A 15,260-nucleotide genomic window follows, 5' to 3' on the forward strand; every position below is an offset into this window, starting at 1 on the left:
GGTTGAAGGAAGAAGCAGAGAAAAAGAACTTAGGAAGAGGATAGACCAGGAGTCAGCAACCAAAACAGCAATTTGGTAAAATAAAAAGCAATAATTCAAGAGCCACAATGCATGGAATATGAGATGGTCCTTCATAAATAATGTCAAACTACACTTTTTGTAACCCTTATTTTAAGAACAGTGTGCACACGAGGATTTGTAATGTGATTCATGATTACAGCAGGATGTTCACAAACATTTTACATTGTCTAGTTCCTCACAGTTTTCATGTGTGTTTGTGCCACTGTCTTCCTGACATTTACTCCCGAGCCTTCTCTCTCTCTGGAGGATGCTAGGGGGAATTACCAACATTTCAAGATCACATATTGTTTGCTATTTAGATATGAGTTGTTCATTTTTTTGCTTTTAGATGTTTACCGTTTATCAAAAATAATCAGGAGTTTTTTTTTTTTTTAATTTTGCAATTATAGTGTTGGGAGCCACAGAGAAGTCCTTAAAGAGCTGCGTGCAGCTCCAGAGCTGCAGGTTGCAGACCCCTGGGATAGACAAGGGAGGGACTTAGGCAGGTCAGGCTGGATCAACATTTCCATGTGAAGTCTCGGGTCTGAAAGCATAAACTTCCTTTTACCTATTCTACTGAGGTGAAGTGAGGAAGCTCTCACCTTCCACCTGAAAATTGGTTAGGAAAGAAATCAGAACAGATTAAAGGACGACTCTTGGCCATTCACCCTTTCACTGCCAAACAGTATGTTTTCTTTTAGACTATTAGATCATTGAGTTCATCCTACAAGAGCAGGATTTAGTGTCTTTCTCCCCACACTATCGCTATCTGCAGCAGAGAATATATCAGATTACTAACGGTCCTATATTAAATAGTTAATGCAAACAGCAAAAGGACAAACAACACTTTTTCAGACCAGGAACCAGGGGTGCAGACTACAGTAACTCTATTGCTCTCTCCAGGAAAAGAATAAATGCTGTGATGCTTATAGTGCCCACTGACCAAAGGAATAAGAGTGCTGAGTTCTGTCCCAAAAGCTGGACTCACACTACCAACTGGTGGGGTTAGCCTTTGCCAAGACATTTTTGGAGGAATTATAAAAATCCTTCTTACAGACGGGAATTATACATGTGGTGCTTAAGCAAAACAGTTATTCCATTTATAAATATAATTACTTCTGCCATTCCAGCATGAAAAAGAATTTACCAGTAAGGTATAGCGAGAGGGCCATTTGTGTAGTTGCTGTATAAATGCAGAACAGAGACAGCTGAAAGTAGACGGGGAACAAAACCCATGAAGAAATACAAAAGTGAGATTAATATCTTGTGATGTAAGGTCATTCCTACTTCAGTGCTTTCCTTCCAATGGATGTACAACCCTTTATTTTGCTATGTTTTTATTTTAATCCTTTGTTTATGCTCTTTGGGGCAACTCCAATACTTCTTACTAACCCAGGGATGTGGAAGGCCTTTCACACATGAAACAGGAGCTCTTTGGCAGAGCAGAGGGGGACAGGATGTGGTTCACAAGTGCTCCTTCTGCCTGGTTGTGCAGGAGCATGGGGAGAAACAGGACAGGGGAGAGCTGAAGAAGTGACCATATCCCACACAGATTCATGGGGTAGGAGCAGCATTTGTGGGGGAAGGATTCCTCATTCTGTATTTCCACACACACTCTTCTGCACACTGCTCATTACTCAGGCTGTTAATGAGCCATTACTGGAAGTACATTTTAAATTTGTTAGGTTGGGAACATTTATAAATTTTTATCTGATGCTATTTTTAAAGATTCTAATGATTTATCACTTATCTATATTTTTATTTAACTGTAAGATACCTGGGTGATTAACACAGTACAGGAGCCCAAGATACAAATAATGTAGCCATAGATTTTTTTCTTTAAACAAAAATAAAGTATCATAAGTATATGGTTTTAAACTGTATAAGAACTACAGGCATTCCATAATGGAAACAGGTGACAGTATATTTATAGTACCTAATCCATAATCCTTTATGGAGGGTGTTCCTAGTCTCTGTTTGCCAGAGGGTGGAAATGGTCAACAGGGAACTGATCACTTGATGATTACCTGTTCTGTTCATTCCCTCTGGGGCACCTGGCATTGGCCACTGTCAGCAGACAGGATACTGGGCTTTATGGACCTAGGGTCTGACCCAGTATGGCTGTACTTATGTTCTTATGTTATGAATGTGCGCTAGCAAAATACAAATCCTTGCATCTTATTTCCCTCATTTATATTAGGCCTTAACTTACTTTAACTCTTTTGATCATCTAGCTTTGCTACTTTGAGAGGGGATGGGTAGGAACAGTAGGCACACACTTAGTGGTACCTAGCATTGTAGGGGCACCAAAAAGTTAAAAGTGGGTTAAAAATTTCATTTTTTGCAGAAACACAAAGGTCAGCCATAGGCTGGTGTAGGGGGATGCTGAAGATGCTGTGCATAGGGGGACATGTAAGATGTAAATCTGGCCCTGAGGATGGGGAAAAAAGATGCAGTAAACCACAAGCATATATTACACTAGCATGTTTCTGGTAGAAAATTATTATGGTTTTACAGTTGCCTTGAAATTTGTCATGTAAATTTATCAGAACAAACAAAAAAAATCTACTTTCACTCTTTTCCATGAGGAATAATGTTAATGAATAGTTAATTGAATTTTACTTTCACATCCAAATGATCTGAAAAATATATATTGCAAGTATTAATTAATAACTAAAGGCATGGAGTAGAACTGATAAACATGGGATATCCATTTATTTTGAAAAACATGATCTTCATCTGTTTGGGCTTCATAATGTCAGCCTACTAAGTAGTTACTTTAATTGCATCATTTCCAGAGAATGGGTTTCCAGAGTTGTTGAGGACCTAAAAAGTTGTTTGTTATGGATATAGAGGCACAATTAACAAGTCTATGCTATTAAAAGCAGACGGAGTGAAAGGTGCACAGTGATAACCCAACAAATGCACCGTGCATATAGATGGAGATTTAAGTTTTAAATCATGCACATTTTGCTGTCTCAAGTGGAAATGCACATGGTGTTTATTAAACTAACTGGATGATACCAAGTGAATGTATTTATTGTACTTACTGACTACAGCTGTCAAACACTGCCAGCCTGGTCAGTGTCCTATAGGCATTTGGTTTGGTTGTTTCCTTGGTTCAGCAAACACAAAGAGACGCCTGCAGCTCACCACTTACTAGGGAACCTTTACCTGAGGTGATACAGCAGTTTATGGGCCATCTTTAAAAAGAGCCCCGCCAAAGGGCGAGGAAAACGAAAGCGAGAGAAGACTCCTGAGGGTTCTCCCTGTAACACTGCAGTAACCCATCGCTGCTCCTACTACAGCGCGCTGGGGCCGCCGCACCACCCTACTCTGGATCCCTCCACGCAAAATAGTGCGTCTGTCAGATTTCAGCCTCTGCAAATAAAGGGGACACCTCGCGCAAACTGCGAGAAAAATGGTCCAAACGGCTCTGGGCGGGGGGCTCGGCTCACAGACGGCAACGAGGGGAGCCACGCCGCACCGCTCGCCCGCCCGCCGCAGGGACGCTCACACACAGGAATCCAACTAGATAAGATCTGGTTTGGCCACCGGAGGGAGGGGGGATTTGAGGGCTCGGCGCTGCCCGATCTCCCCCCGCGCCCTAGCCACCCTTTCCCCGCCTGCAGCAGAGCAAAGCCCCCCGCGCCGTTGCCATTGATTGGAAAGGAACACGCAGCCCGGGGGCGGGGGGGAGTGAGAAGAGTTGGAAAGCGGCAGCTCCCTCTGCTCTGGCCCCGCGGCGCTCTCCCCTCCCCGCCCGGCCGCCCCCACGCCACGGGAACGTGCGGGAGCGAGGCCCCCTGCCTGGAGGCTCCTTTCTGGGCAGCGTTCGGGGTTTGGCTCCCCAGGCGAGGAGAGAGGCGGTCACACCCGGCGCGTTCTGTCTGACTGTGAGACTAAGGCTCTGCCTGCCCAGTGCCAGGCGGGGGAGGGGAACCCCTGGCTGGGAGAGAAGCTTGACCTAGTTTGCCTAAAGTGGATTTGACAGGTTGGTAGTTAGCTCAGCTCCCCCTTCCTGGTACCTCTCGCTGAGCTGCAAGGCTGGCAGTCCCTGCTACTTCAGATTTCCTCTCTGCATCCTTTGCAGATCTCGCTCCCTCCACCCTTTCCTCCTCGGTTCCCTCCTTTCCATCTCTTCTCTCCCTGACCCTAAATCCAGTAAACATAAAGGGGTCCTTTGAAATCTCCCCACAGTGCAACACAGGGTTAAAAACAATGCTCCCAAACCTGAAGAGCCATATTTTTAGTTTTCTGTAAAACTCATCACTGGTGAACAAAAGCAAAGCCATCACCTCGGGAAGCTTCTCATAGATTAAATAAGAAAATTAGATATAAAGGTAATGCTTGTTCCATTGTAATGAAGGATGCACCCAGATTTTCATTTAAAAACGTGTTTTCTTCAGGGGTCTGTGACTTGTAAAATACATTTTTGTCAGAGGCCAAAATAGAACATACATCTCATGCATATCTCACCACAGTCTTAACTAAGGAGACACTGTCATTGCTTCTATAATGTATATGGAGAAAGTTGTTCTGAAACATTTGCATCATTAACGTTAACAAACAAAAAGCTACCTTCTGGCTGGACCCTAACACGTGGGTCATGATCCCATAAATATACTTGCTCAATGAGAACAAAATGCTGCTTGCAAACATGTGGTGTCCTCCTCCTTCCTCAAAGCCTTGCAAGTGGCCTCTTGCCTCAGTTTTCCTCTAGGCTACGACAAAGGGCTCCATTTCAGGCTCTTACTTACACAATATCTAGCCCAAAACATGGCACATATCACTGTAGTTTAGTCCTTGTTTCTCACAATACCCCAGCATCTACCACAGCTAAGCTCCTTCAGTGTAGGACCAGGACCCCAGCCCTTCTTACTACAGTACAGCTTGCACAGCTGCTCAGCCCTTTCACTGTTCCTCAAGGTTACTCTCTCATAAGAAGGCATCAGCAACTAACTGAGCCCCTCTCCCTTACTCCACTCCTTCCCTCAGGCTGTCTGACTTAGAGGCAATAGACACTGCCCTCTGCAGCTGCCTCTGCTTTCAGCTCTCTCCAGGCCTGATTCAGAGACACTAGACAGCAAATCCCTCTTCTTCCTCATCTATCAACCTTCACTCGCAAACTCATTCTGCCCCATCAGCTCTCATCTCCTGACTCACCTTGTAGAACCCACAGGAGCTGCCCAGGCTTCTTACTTGTCACAACTGACAGAATCTAGACTGGAGTAGGGACCTTGAACCTAGTTTCATATAAGGAACCAGCTACCCTGTTAAACTGCTCTTATTGCCCATAGATATGGTTGTCTTGACATCAAAATTCAAAGATAAACCGCTTTTGACACCAGTCCTGGCCACAGTCTGCTTAGGGATCTGTGGGTAGAGGCTACTGGCCTGGCCAGGTGGCAATATATGACAATGTATGTTCATTAACAGGCAGATAATGTCCCCTGCTCAATAATCATGTGCAAGCTATTCCTTCCTATGAAATAAGATGGAGAGCAATGTCTCCAACTTGTTTCATTATACAGTATGTAAGGGAGATGCCCACATCTAAGCCATTGTTTTTAGGTAATAATCTCAAGCAATATCCCAGACTGAAGTGTCATTAGAGAAAGCTTTGGTACAAATTGATAGACTGTAAACAGTCAAAAGGACAGAGCCATCCCTAGGCATATGCAGAATAAGCAGCTGTGTAGGGCACTACTAAATTTGGGGCACTGCTTTGCAATCCCTATGCTGCGTGTGTGTATGCCTAGCACTGCTAGAGGACAATGCTGCCTCAAGCAGGCCCAGTCCCCTGGGCTCCTCTCTGCCCGGCCTCCTGGCCCAATCCCCTACCTCCTCAGTCCCCACTACTCCACCTCTTGGCCCTGGCCTAATTGCCCAGCCCCTCTGCACTCACCCCCCACCGCTCTACCTCCCAGGTCCAGCAGTCAAATCCTCCCAGTCCACCACACCCTGCTCTGACTGCCCCCCAGCTTCAGTGGCCCCACTGTTCTGGCACCTTACTCCATCTCCCAGTCTGCAGCTCTGGTGGGAGGCACTATTCCCCTTCCTCCTGTTCCCCCACAAGCCTTTCTGGCCTGCTTCTGCCCCCAAACACCTGAGCACAGCTCCCCCACCACTGCAGAGGTTTCGGGTGCTCGTCTTGCATAGAGCTCCTGAAGACCTAAGGATGGCCTTGCACAAGGATCAGATGGCATTCACCCAAAAGTTCTGAAGGAACTCAGATATGAAATTGCAGAACTACTAACTACAGTGTGTAACCATCACTTAAATTAGTCTCTATACCCAATGATTGGAAGATAGCCAATGTAACACATACTTTTAAAAAAGACTCTAGAGCTGATTCTGCTATTTACAGGCAGAGAAGCCTAATTTCAGGCCGAAGTAAATTGGTTGAAACTCATGAAATGAAATGAAAGAATAGAATTATCAAACACATAGATAAACGCAATATAGTAGGGAAGAGCCACCTTGGCTTGTCTAAAAGGGAATTATGCCTCAACAATGTATAAGAATACTCTGAGGGAGTCAACAATCATGTGGACAAGGGTAATCCAGTTACTACAGTGTAGACTTTCAGAAAGCCTTCTGACAAGGTCCCTCAGAAGCAAAATTAGCAGTCATGGGACAAGAAGGATCTGTCCTGGATGCACAGCTGGTTAAAAAATAAGAAGCAAAGGGTAGCAACAAATAGTCCATTTTTACAATGCAGAAAGGTAAGTATTGGGGTCCCCCAAAGATCTGTACTGGGACCTTTGCAGTTCAATATATTCATAACTGATCTGGAATAGCAGGTGAACAGTGAGATGGCAAAAGACAATTAAGTCCAAAGCTGACTGAGAAGGGTTACCAAGGGACTGTGCTAAATTGTGGGAATGGGTGACAAAATGGCAGATGAAATTCAATGCTGTTAAGTGCAAAGTAATGCACACTGAAAAAAATATACTCAAATATACACATAAAATCATGGTGTCTAAATTTGCTGTTACTACTGAGAAAGGGAACTTGGAGCCATCTTGAAAACACTTAACACAATGTGCAATGGCAGTCAAAGAATTAACAGCAAGTTGGGAACCATTAAGAAACAGCTAACAAAATAGAAAATATTAAAATTCCACTATATAAATCCAAAGTATTCCCACACCTTGAATAGTGCATGCAGTCTGGTCACTCCATCTCAAAAAAGATGCATTTGAATTGGAAAAGGTGCAGAGAATGCCAGTGAAAATTAGTTTGGATACGAAACAGACTCCACAGGAAGAAAGAGTAAAACAATGGGGACTGTTCATCTGAGAAAAAGGTAGATATGATAAAAGTCTAAAATCATGGGTGGTATGGAGAAAGTGAATCAGGAAGTGTTACTTACTCCTTCACGTAATACAGGAACTAGAGAACACCCAAGGAAGTTAGTAGGCAACAGGTTTAAAACAAGGAAAGGGAACTTCTTCAAACAGTGCAGTCTGCAGCACTCATTTCCAGCAGGTGTTTTGAAGATCAAAATATAAGTTGGTTAAAAAATAATTAAATAAATTTACAGAGGATAGGCCCACCAACAGCTGTTAGTGAAGGTGGTCAGGGTTGCAGTGCCACGATCCTGTGGCCTTACACCACCAACTGCCATCAGGACACAAATTTTCACAAGTCAGGAAAATCAAAAAGAAGAGGACTCCATCCTTACTTCATGCAGCTGTGCCCACCCATGATGCTTCTCCACAACAGAATGAAAATCAGAATTAACTTCAATGTTTAACAGCTCTCTCTTGAACCGCATAGTTTTGATTTGGTCATGTTTTCCATATGAAAAGAGATAATACAAACTTCTACCTTTAAGATATTCTGAGGATTATGTTGTTTCTGCACTTTTAGTCTTTCAAGGGGACTATTCCCATATATATTTACTTATATGTTTAATTAAGCATTTATAGGATTAAGGTCAGGATGTGTATGGAATAACCTTTTTCTGCATCTTAATATAGAAAATACATTAGTTATAAATAGGAAGATTTAATTGTAAGCAAGTTATACTGTTAGGGTGCGTCTATACTTGCATTCCTCTTTCGAAAGAAGTATGCAAATGAGGTTAATGAAAATGCAAATCAGGTATAAATTTGCATATCTGGTTCATCATTTGCATATTCTTATTTTGGAAGAAGAAAGCCAGTGTAGATGCTGCTCTTTAGAAAGTAAACCCCACCTTCGAAAGAATCCTTCTTTCCATTAAATAAAGGGAAAAAGGATTCTTTCAAAGATGGGTTTACTTTAGAAAAAGCAGCATCTACGCTGCCTTTCTTCTTTCGAAAGAAGCTCTTTCAAAATAAGAATACGCAAATGAGGTGCCAAATACACAAAATTATACTTCATTTGCATTTTTGATTTACCTTATTTGCATACCTCTTTTGAAAGAGTAATGCAAGTGTAGACACACCCTTAGTATTTTAAGTGTTTATAATGGAAGAAACACTTGCAAAACTCACAATCCTGAAAGACACTGTTGTTTAAGGCCTTGTCGATGCAGGAAAATTTTACCTGTTGAATTGATATGGTTATAGTATAGCTACAGTTATACCCCAGCATATATCTTATGGTGTCTTATTTAGTTATCTTAAGCCCCTCCCTTCCTCCCTCCCTCAAAAAAGGCCCTCTTCTACATGGGTTTATACTTGTATAGCTACTGGTTTACATTCACACTTTAGCTTCTTGTAGCTTTCTTGTGGTGACAAAACCTAAAATTCCTAAAGTCTTTTTTACACTAAGGTGTAAAGGTATGATGTCAATACATGTTAAAGAACATTTAAAAGGCTAATGTAGACAAAATATTCTGCTTTTAAAAGATGCCAAACTGATTAAATGAAAACCAAGTGGGAATATAGTAGGGTCCTATGGATCTTGGACCAGGTCTATGCTAGGAAAATAGTTTGGTGTAACTAACGTTGCTCAGAAGAGTGAAAAATCCACACCCTGGAAAGATGCAGTTAAACAAAGGATCTGCAGCTTGCGGCTCTTTAAGTAATTCTTTGTGGCTCTTGATGCTATAATTGCAAATTAACAAAACAAAACAAAAATCCTCCTGATATTTTTGATAAACAGTGAATGTCTAAAAGCCCCAAAATGAACAACTCATATCTAAGTAGCAAATGATATGTGATCTCGAAACTTTGGGTAACTCCCCTTACTGTCCTCCAGAGAGAGAGTACGTTTGGGAGTAAAAATCAGAAGGACAATGGTACAGAGACACACCTAAAGAGTGAGGAAACAGAATATGTAAAAAATTTATGAACCTCCTGCAGTAATCATGTATCGCATTACAAATCATTGCGCGTGCACAGTTCTTAAAATAGGGGTTATACAAAGTATGGTTTGATGTTATTTATTAAGGACCATCTCGTATGCACATGCATTGCAGCTCTTGAATTATTGAGTTTTTTACCAGATTGGAAAAAATGGCTCTTCTTCCTGTCTTGGTTGCCAAGTCTTGAGTTAAACCAACCTAATCTCCAGTGCAGATAGCGCTATGTCGACAGGAAGGCTTGTCCCATTGACAGAGCTACCACTCTTGAGCTGCTTCTACACTCTCACTCTCCCATCAGAGGTGCCATGGTAATGAGGCAATTCAAAGCAGGCTAATGAAGCACTAACGTGTATATTCAGCACCTCATTAGCATAATGGAGGCTGTACAGATTTCAAAGTGTATACTTCGAATTGCAGATTGACGGTGAAGACAGGGCAGCTTCAAAATAAGTGCCGCACTTTGACATTCCCTCACTCCCACAAAACTAGATCAGAGTAAGGGAATGTCGAAGGGGAGTGCTTATTTCAAAGCTGCCCCCTTCTTCACTGTCAATCTGCAATTTGAAGCCTGCACTTTGAAATTTGCATGACTACCATTATGCTAATGAGGCACTGAATATGTACATTAGTGCCTCATTATCATGCTTCAAATTGCCTCATTACCATGGCATCTCCGACGGTACAGTGACAGTGTAGAAGCAGTCTTGTGCAGGTGGAACACCAATGGCTATGTCTAGGCTGCAGACTTTTGTCAGAAGACTAGAAGTCTCCCAACAGAAGTCTGCCACATCCAAACGTGTCCACTTTTCCAAGATCACTTCCAGGCCATATGTCAGGAAAGCCTCTCCCACCAGAACTGCAGAGCAGAATTTGCATATCTTTTGCTGACAGTACTCCGCAGTTTAGACACAGTGGACAGGAAAAGCCCTCATGTAAACACAGGCTGCAACTTCAATGAAGTACAGCACTGGTACAGCTGTGCCACTGCAGTGGTTTCAATGTAGACCTGCCCTTGATGGATAAAAAAGTGTGTTTCCATCACCATATCCCAACTGACTTAGCTTAACAAGACTGAAAAACACTCTTAGTACTAATTAAGATGCATGCTTAGATGTTTGGCAATGGGTTAGCTAGCCAGTGCTCCACTAGGCTTTCATTTGATCAATTTAGCATCTGTTAAAGGCACAGTGTATTTCCTACAGGAGACTTTTAAAATGTTAATTATCCTGCCTTAAATCCTAGTGTAGTAGTACGAGGCATCCTTCAGTCTGCATAGACTATGGATCGCGCACTTTATAGTTTCAATTGAGGACTTCCTTTACAGCATATGCTGTGACTATGAAGACCCACACGAGAGTGACAGTCCTTGCTGCATCTCTTGCAGATGTGGTGAGTGTTTGGCAAGTCCTTAGTGTGCTTTCTGTGAGCTTGCTTCTCCTCTGCTAGCTGTCTGATCCTCATCTCGCCCTTCTGAAGGCCCCTGTGTAACCCCTGCCTCCATCTGCTGCGGTCGTCTGCTAGTTCTTCCCAGTTGTCCAGCTCGATGTCGACCGCTCTGAGGTCTCTCTTGCAGACATCTTTGTAGCGCAACTGGGGGCGTCCGGGAGGTCTTTTGCCAGAGGCTAGCTCACCATACAGGATGTCTTTTGGAATCCTTCCATCATTCATCCTGTGGATGTGGCCAAGCAGATGCATATCCCGAAGAAGCCAAAATTAAAGCTTAACTCATTTGATATAGGGTAGCGAACAATCATTAGCTTTATCTGGTACCGAACCAGTGACATGAAGGAGAAAGTATCTGTCTCCCAATACTAGTTCCTTGATTCACCTGATTCCTCATTATTTTTGTTGCACAATACTGTTTTTAATGCTATAATGACACAATAGTATTTACATAGCAGTTCTCATGTTTCTTTAATGGCTTCCACAACAGGATCTCATCTTTCCTTCACTCTTGTTTATGCCTTATTTTGTCATTAAGTGCATCAAAACAACGTTAGAGGTGTTTACATTTGTAAATGTGCTTTGTTTTAATAGTCTTGCAGGGCTCTCAGTTATAGCTGAAACCAATTGTGCAAACACTGAAAATACTTATTTTTAGGGGGGTTGGGAGTTTATAACTTCAGCTGGCACTTTCAAAGAAGTTCTGACTTGATAGGCAAAATATGTATTTTAATTACATTATTTCAGCTCAGTTTACTACAAAAGAAAAGCCTTCTTAACATCCATTAAAATGCAGGGTGCTGCCTAAGCTAAGGCTGTGCATTTACTGCAAAAAGAGTGTTCTTTTAAATCAAGATCACTAACTCAGGGTTAGGGGACATGTCTATACTTGAATATTTTATCAGTACAGCTATACCAGTACACTATACAGGGAAAGTGCTATGCAGTTTATACCAGCAAAACTGCATTTTTGCCTGTATATATGTTTTATTCCCTCGAAATTAAATAAGTTTTACTGACAAAAGCGCAGTTTGGCTGGTATAGCTACATCTACAATAGAGACTTGTGCTGGCACAGCTACATCAATGGTAAACCATGTTCATTTCATCCCTGACGGACACAGCTATCTTGACAAAAGTTTGTAGCATAGATGTGGCCTTCATGTAAAATCCTTGTGATGACAAGGTCCTTGGATTTTAAGCCTGTTGGAGCAGGGACCATCTTTTTATTCAGTGTACGTACAGCACCTGCAAAATGAAATCCTGGGCTAGATTGGGGTCCTTAAGTGCTGTCATAACTCAAATAAAAAGTACAACAATAGGATTTTCTACCCCATTGTAAATAGTTGAAGTAAACCCTGGGGATTATAGCGATGATCTCAACTAGCATCAGAGGGGCAGATGAGTTAGTCTGTATCTTCAAAAACAACGAGAAGTTGTGTGGCACCTTATAGACTAACAGATATTTTGGAACATAAGCTTTCATGGGCAAAGACCTGCTTCCTCAGATGCATAAGTGGTGGGGTTCCAGAGGAAGGTTTAAAGAGGGAATCTCAGTCAAGGTGAGGGCCAGAGTTGACAATGTCTGTTCAGCTTGATCATGGTAGCCTGAGTGCCATGTCTACGCTGGCATTTTACACTGAGGCAGCTATCTTGATGTAAAAAAAGTTAATATTTTATTTTTGCAATATTTCTGAAGGTAGCTAACAGGAATTTTTTTGGGAAGAGGAAAGAAGAGGATTTTTTTTTTTTTAGTTTTGTTCTTTGCTCAGAGACTGGTGACAGATATTGCTTTATCTGCTCCCACTTCATTAGTGGCCAAATTGTGTGCAATGGCAGGCTGCTGTGGGAAATCCTGGGCATAGTGTGTGCGGGTAAAGACAACACATCAGCCAGTGCAAATACACATTTCAAAATACTATCTATATCCCTGTTGTGTCTATATGTTAATTTCACAGGTAAGACCATTCTTCTCAATAAACAGGAGCCAAAAATAAGGCAAAAAATCTAAAATAAGGAACATAGCACACTACAGAACTTTACAAGTTTTCTCTGAGATTATTTATTTGGGGTCTTTTGTAGCGATAAGTACCAAATCTCCTTAGCAAAGTTTCTAACTTGTACATGCAAAATATGAGTTACCTATACACATATGAATCAAACACTGTAGGATTTTCTTTATCATACATGACATTAGGTGCATGTCATGTGATGTGAATCATTTACGATCTTAAAGGAGAAACAGCACCAGGTTCACCTGGGAAAAAGGTAAATGTGATTGTGAAAGGGGAGAGACTGACCCTCCCTCAGACTGGACAGTTGACTGTTTCTTGTGGTCTCTTAAAATATTCTAGCAAGTTGCAAAGGAGCAGCCCACAGGGGAAAGGACGTTGTTGGGTGGCATGAGGCAGTCAATCTATCCACAACAGAAACACATATACCAAAACCCAAGCAGCCCTGCGGCACCTCAAAGACTAACCAATTTATTCATTAGGTAACGAGCTTCCTGGATAAGGCCCACAAGGACTGTTGCATTTTGTGAAATTACAGGCTAAACTGGCTACCCCTCTGAAAATACACCAAAGTGCTTCCCGGCAAGAGGGGCACGTTCAACTCTGCACAACTGACTTACTTTCAAAGGCAGGGAAGTGAGGGCTGGCTCCAGGGCAGGAGCAAAGCAGGAGGAGGCGTCTCCTGCCTTCCTGCCAGTCTCCCAGCAGGACAGCGCGTTTGGGGCGGAGCCGGGATGAAAGTCCAGCTGTGCGCTCCGCCGCTGGGGTAAATAAGGCAGGTAACCGGCCGACGTTCCCAGCGTTCATACGGCTCCTCGCCCTGTCCCCGGGCATGGGGGCACCACGCCGGGTATCTCCTCAGAGCCAGCCTCCAGCAGGCTGAAGGGCGCGTTAAATCCTGTCATAATGAGCCTTAACCCCCCGCGCTGAGCCCCAGTGAATCGGGGCGGGCAGGCCGCCAGCTAGGCCCTGTCCCGGGGGGCCCAAACCGAGAGATTAGCACCCCCAGCAGCCGCAGCTGTTACTAACGGAGTTGCTGGAAACCTTCCCCGCTGCCCAGACTTTGTTCCCGTCTCCGAGGCCCGAACGCCGCGAGCTGAGCTCCCCGACTCCGCTGCTCGAGCACATGCCAGAGAGGCTGGCTCAGCTCTGGGGCCCTGAGCGCTGCGTGCACACCGCCCAACGCCCAGGGGAAGCGCTGCCACAGACGTGCCCGGGGCTGGGCCGGGAGGGGAGGGGAGGGGAGGGGAGGGGAGCGCAGCGGGAGGCTGCCCAAGGAACAATCGCCATTGGGCTCCCTGTCTGTGTATCAAAATAGACCCTGGGTGCGTCGGTGTGATGTGTGCGGCTTCCCCCCGCCGCCGTGTAAGGCGCACACGTGTGTCCCGGAGCGCCTGGCAAGGGAGCGGCCAGCTGGGTGCACTGTGGGCTACATTCTGCGCTGCGCCACTCGGGTGCGAATCCGGATGAACTCGAATCACTTGAACTAACCCAGCTCACGGGGCTGCAGCCGAGAGCTGAATTTCCTCCCCGGCAGCCCGAGAGCAGCTCCGGCCAGGTACGTGTTTGCTCAGCCAGGGCGGGGCCCCCGGGAGCCGCCCGCAGCCGCGGCGGGGCTGAGCGCAGGGGGTGTCGCACGCTCCGCGCTCGGAGCCCAGTCCCAGCTCCGGGGCTCCGCACTTTCCCCGTAGCCGCCGCCAGCCCGGCAGAGACAAGCGAGCCCGTGAGGTCAGCGTCGGCGGCGCGTCGCAGGGGTGTCTGCTGTGGGACGGGCGGTGGGCGGGCGGGCCGGGCAGGCGCAGTGTGGGGCCCGAGGGGGGAGGGGAGGCGAAGCGGGTGAGTGGCGCTGTGTCTATGTGTCGCACTGACGGGGGTTACACACCAGGGCTGCCGTCGCCGCACCGGGATCCCTCGCCAGCCGCAGGCCCCGGGCTTCCCCCTCCGCCCTCCCGTCCCCAAGCAAACTTCCTGCGCCCGGCCCGGCCCGACGGGGAGCGGGGCCCGGCCGGACTCTGCCCCCGGCACACACAACAGCTGGAGCTGTCAAAACTTCCTCCCTCCGCGGCCCCGGCCGCCGCCTGCCCCTCCTCCGCCCCCGGGGGCGCCGCCAGGGGGAGGACGCCGCGTACAATGAAGCGGCGGCCGCCGCAGCCGGGAAGCGCTGGTTCCCTGGGCCTCTGAGCGGGGCGCCCCGCCGCGCCTTTCTACCCCCCCCACACCCCGGCCCAGGCGAGCCCGCTCCGCGGGGCGGTTATTGTGCGTGAGCCCCTTCCGCCGCCCTCCCCATGCCGCTCCCCCTGCTACCTGCGCTGGTCGGCGGCGGCTGAGGCCAGCGATGCGAGGCGGAGGTGGAGGAGGCGGAGGTGAGGCGGAGAGGCTCATCGGGAGCAGGAGGAGCATCGGGATCCGCGTCGCCACCCTCCTCCTTATCCATGTGTCTCTCTC

General features: G+C 45.6%; 1 protein-coding gene and 1 long non-coding RNA gene across 3 annotated transcripts in view; one reads left to right on the plus strand and one right to left on the minus strand.

The window, feature by feature from the left end:
- The window catches only part of LOC142008127 (uncharacterized), an 85,023-nt gene extending 69,783 nt beyond the window's left edge, over positions 1 to 15,240 (minus strand). The window contains exon 1 of the long non-coding RNA XR_012644081.1: positions 15,120 to 15,240. This is a non-coding gene — a long non-coding RNA (uncharacterized LOC142008127). The remainder of the gene's footprint in view (positions 1 to 15,119) is intronic.
- The window catches only part of KMT2C (lysine methyltransferase 2C), a 346,453-nt gene continuing 345,335 nt past the window's right edge, over positions 14,143 to 15,260 (plus strand). The window contains exon 1 of one of the 2 annotated variants that reach the window (XM_074985089.1): positions 14,143 to 14,373. The gene's annotated coding sequence lies outside the window, so the exon portion shown is untranslated. Of the gene's footprint in view, positions 14,374 to 14,939; positions 15,179 to 15,260 lie in introns of those variants that run through there. The other variant, XM_074985087.1, reaches the window with a different exon arrangement.

The sequence above is a fragment of the Carettochelys insculpta genome, chromosome 2, assembly GCF_033958435.1.
Source record: "Carettochelys insculpta isolate YL-2023 chromosome 2, ASM3395843v1, whole genome shotgun sequence".
Taxonomy (NCBI): Eukaryota; Metazoa; Chordata; order Testudines; family Carettochelyidae; genus Carettochelys; species Carettochelys insculpta.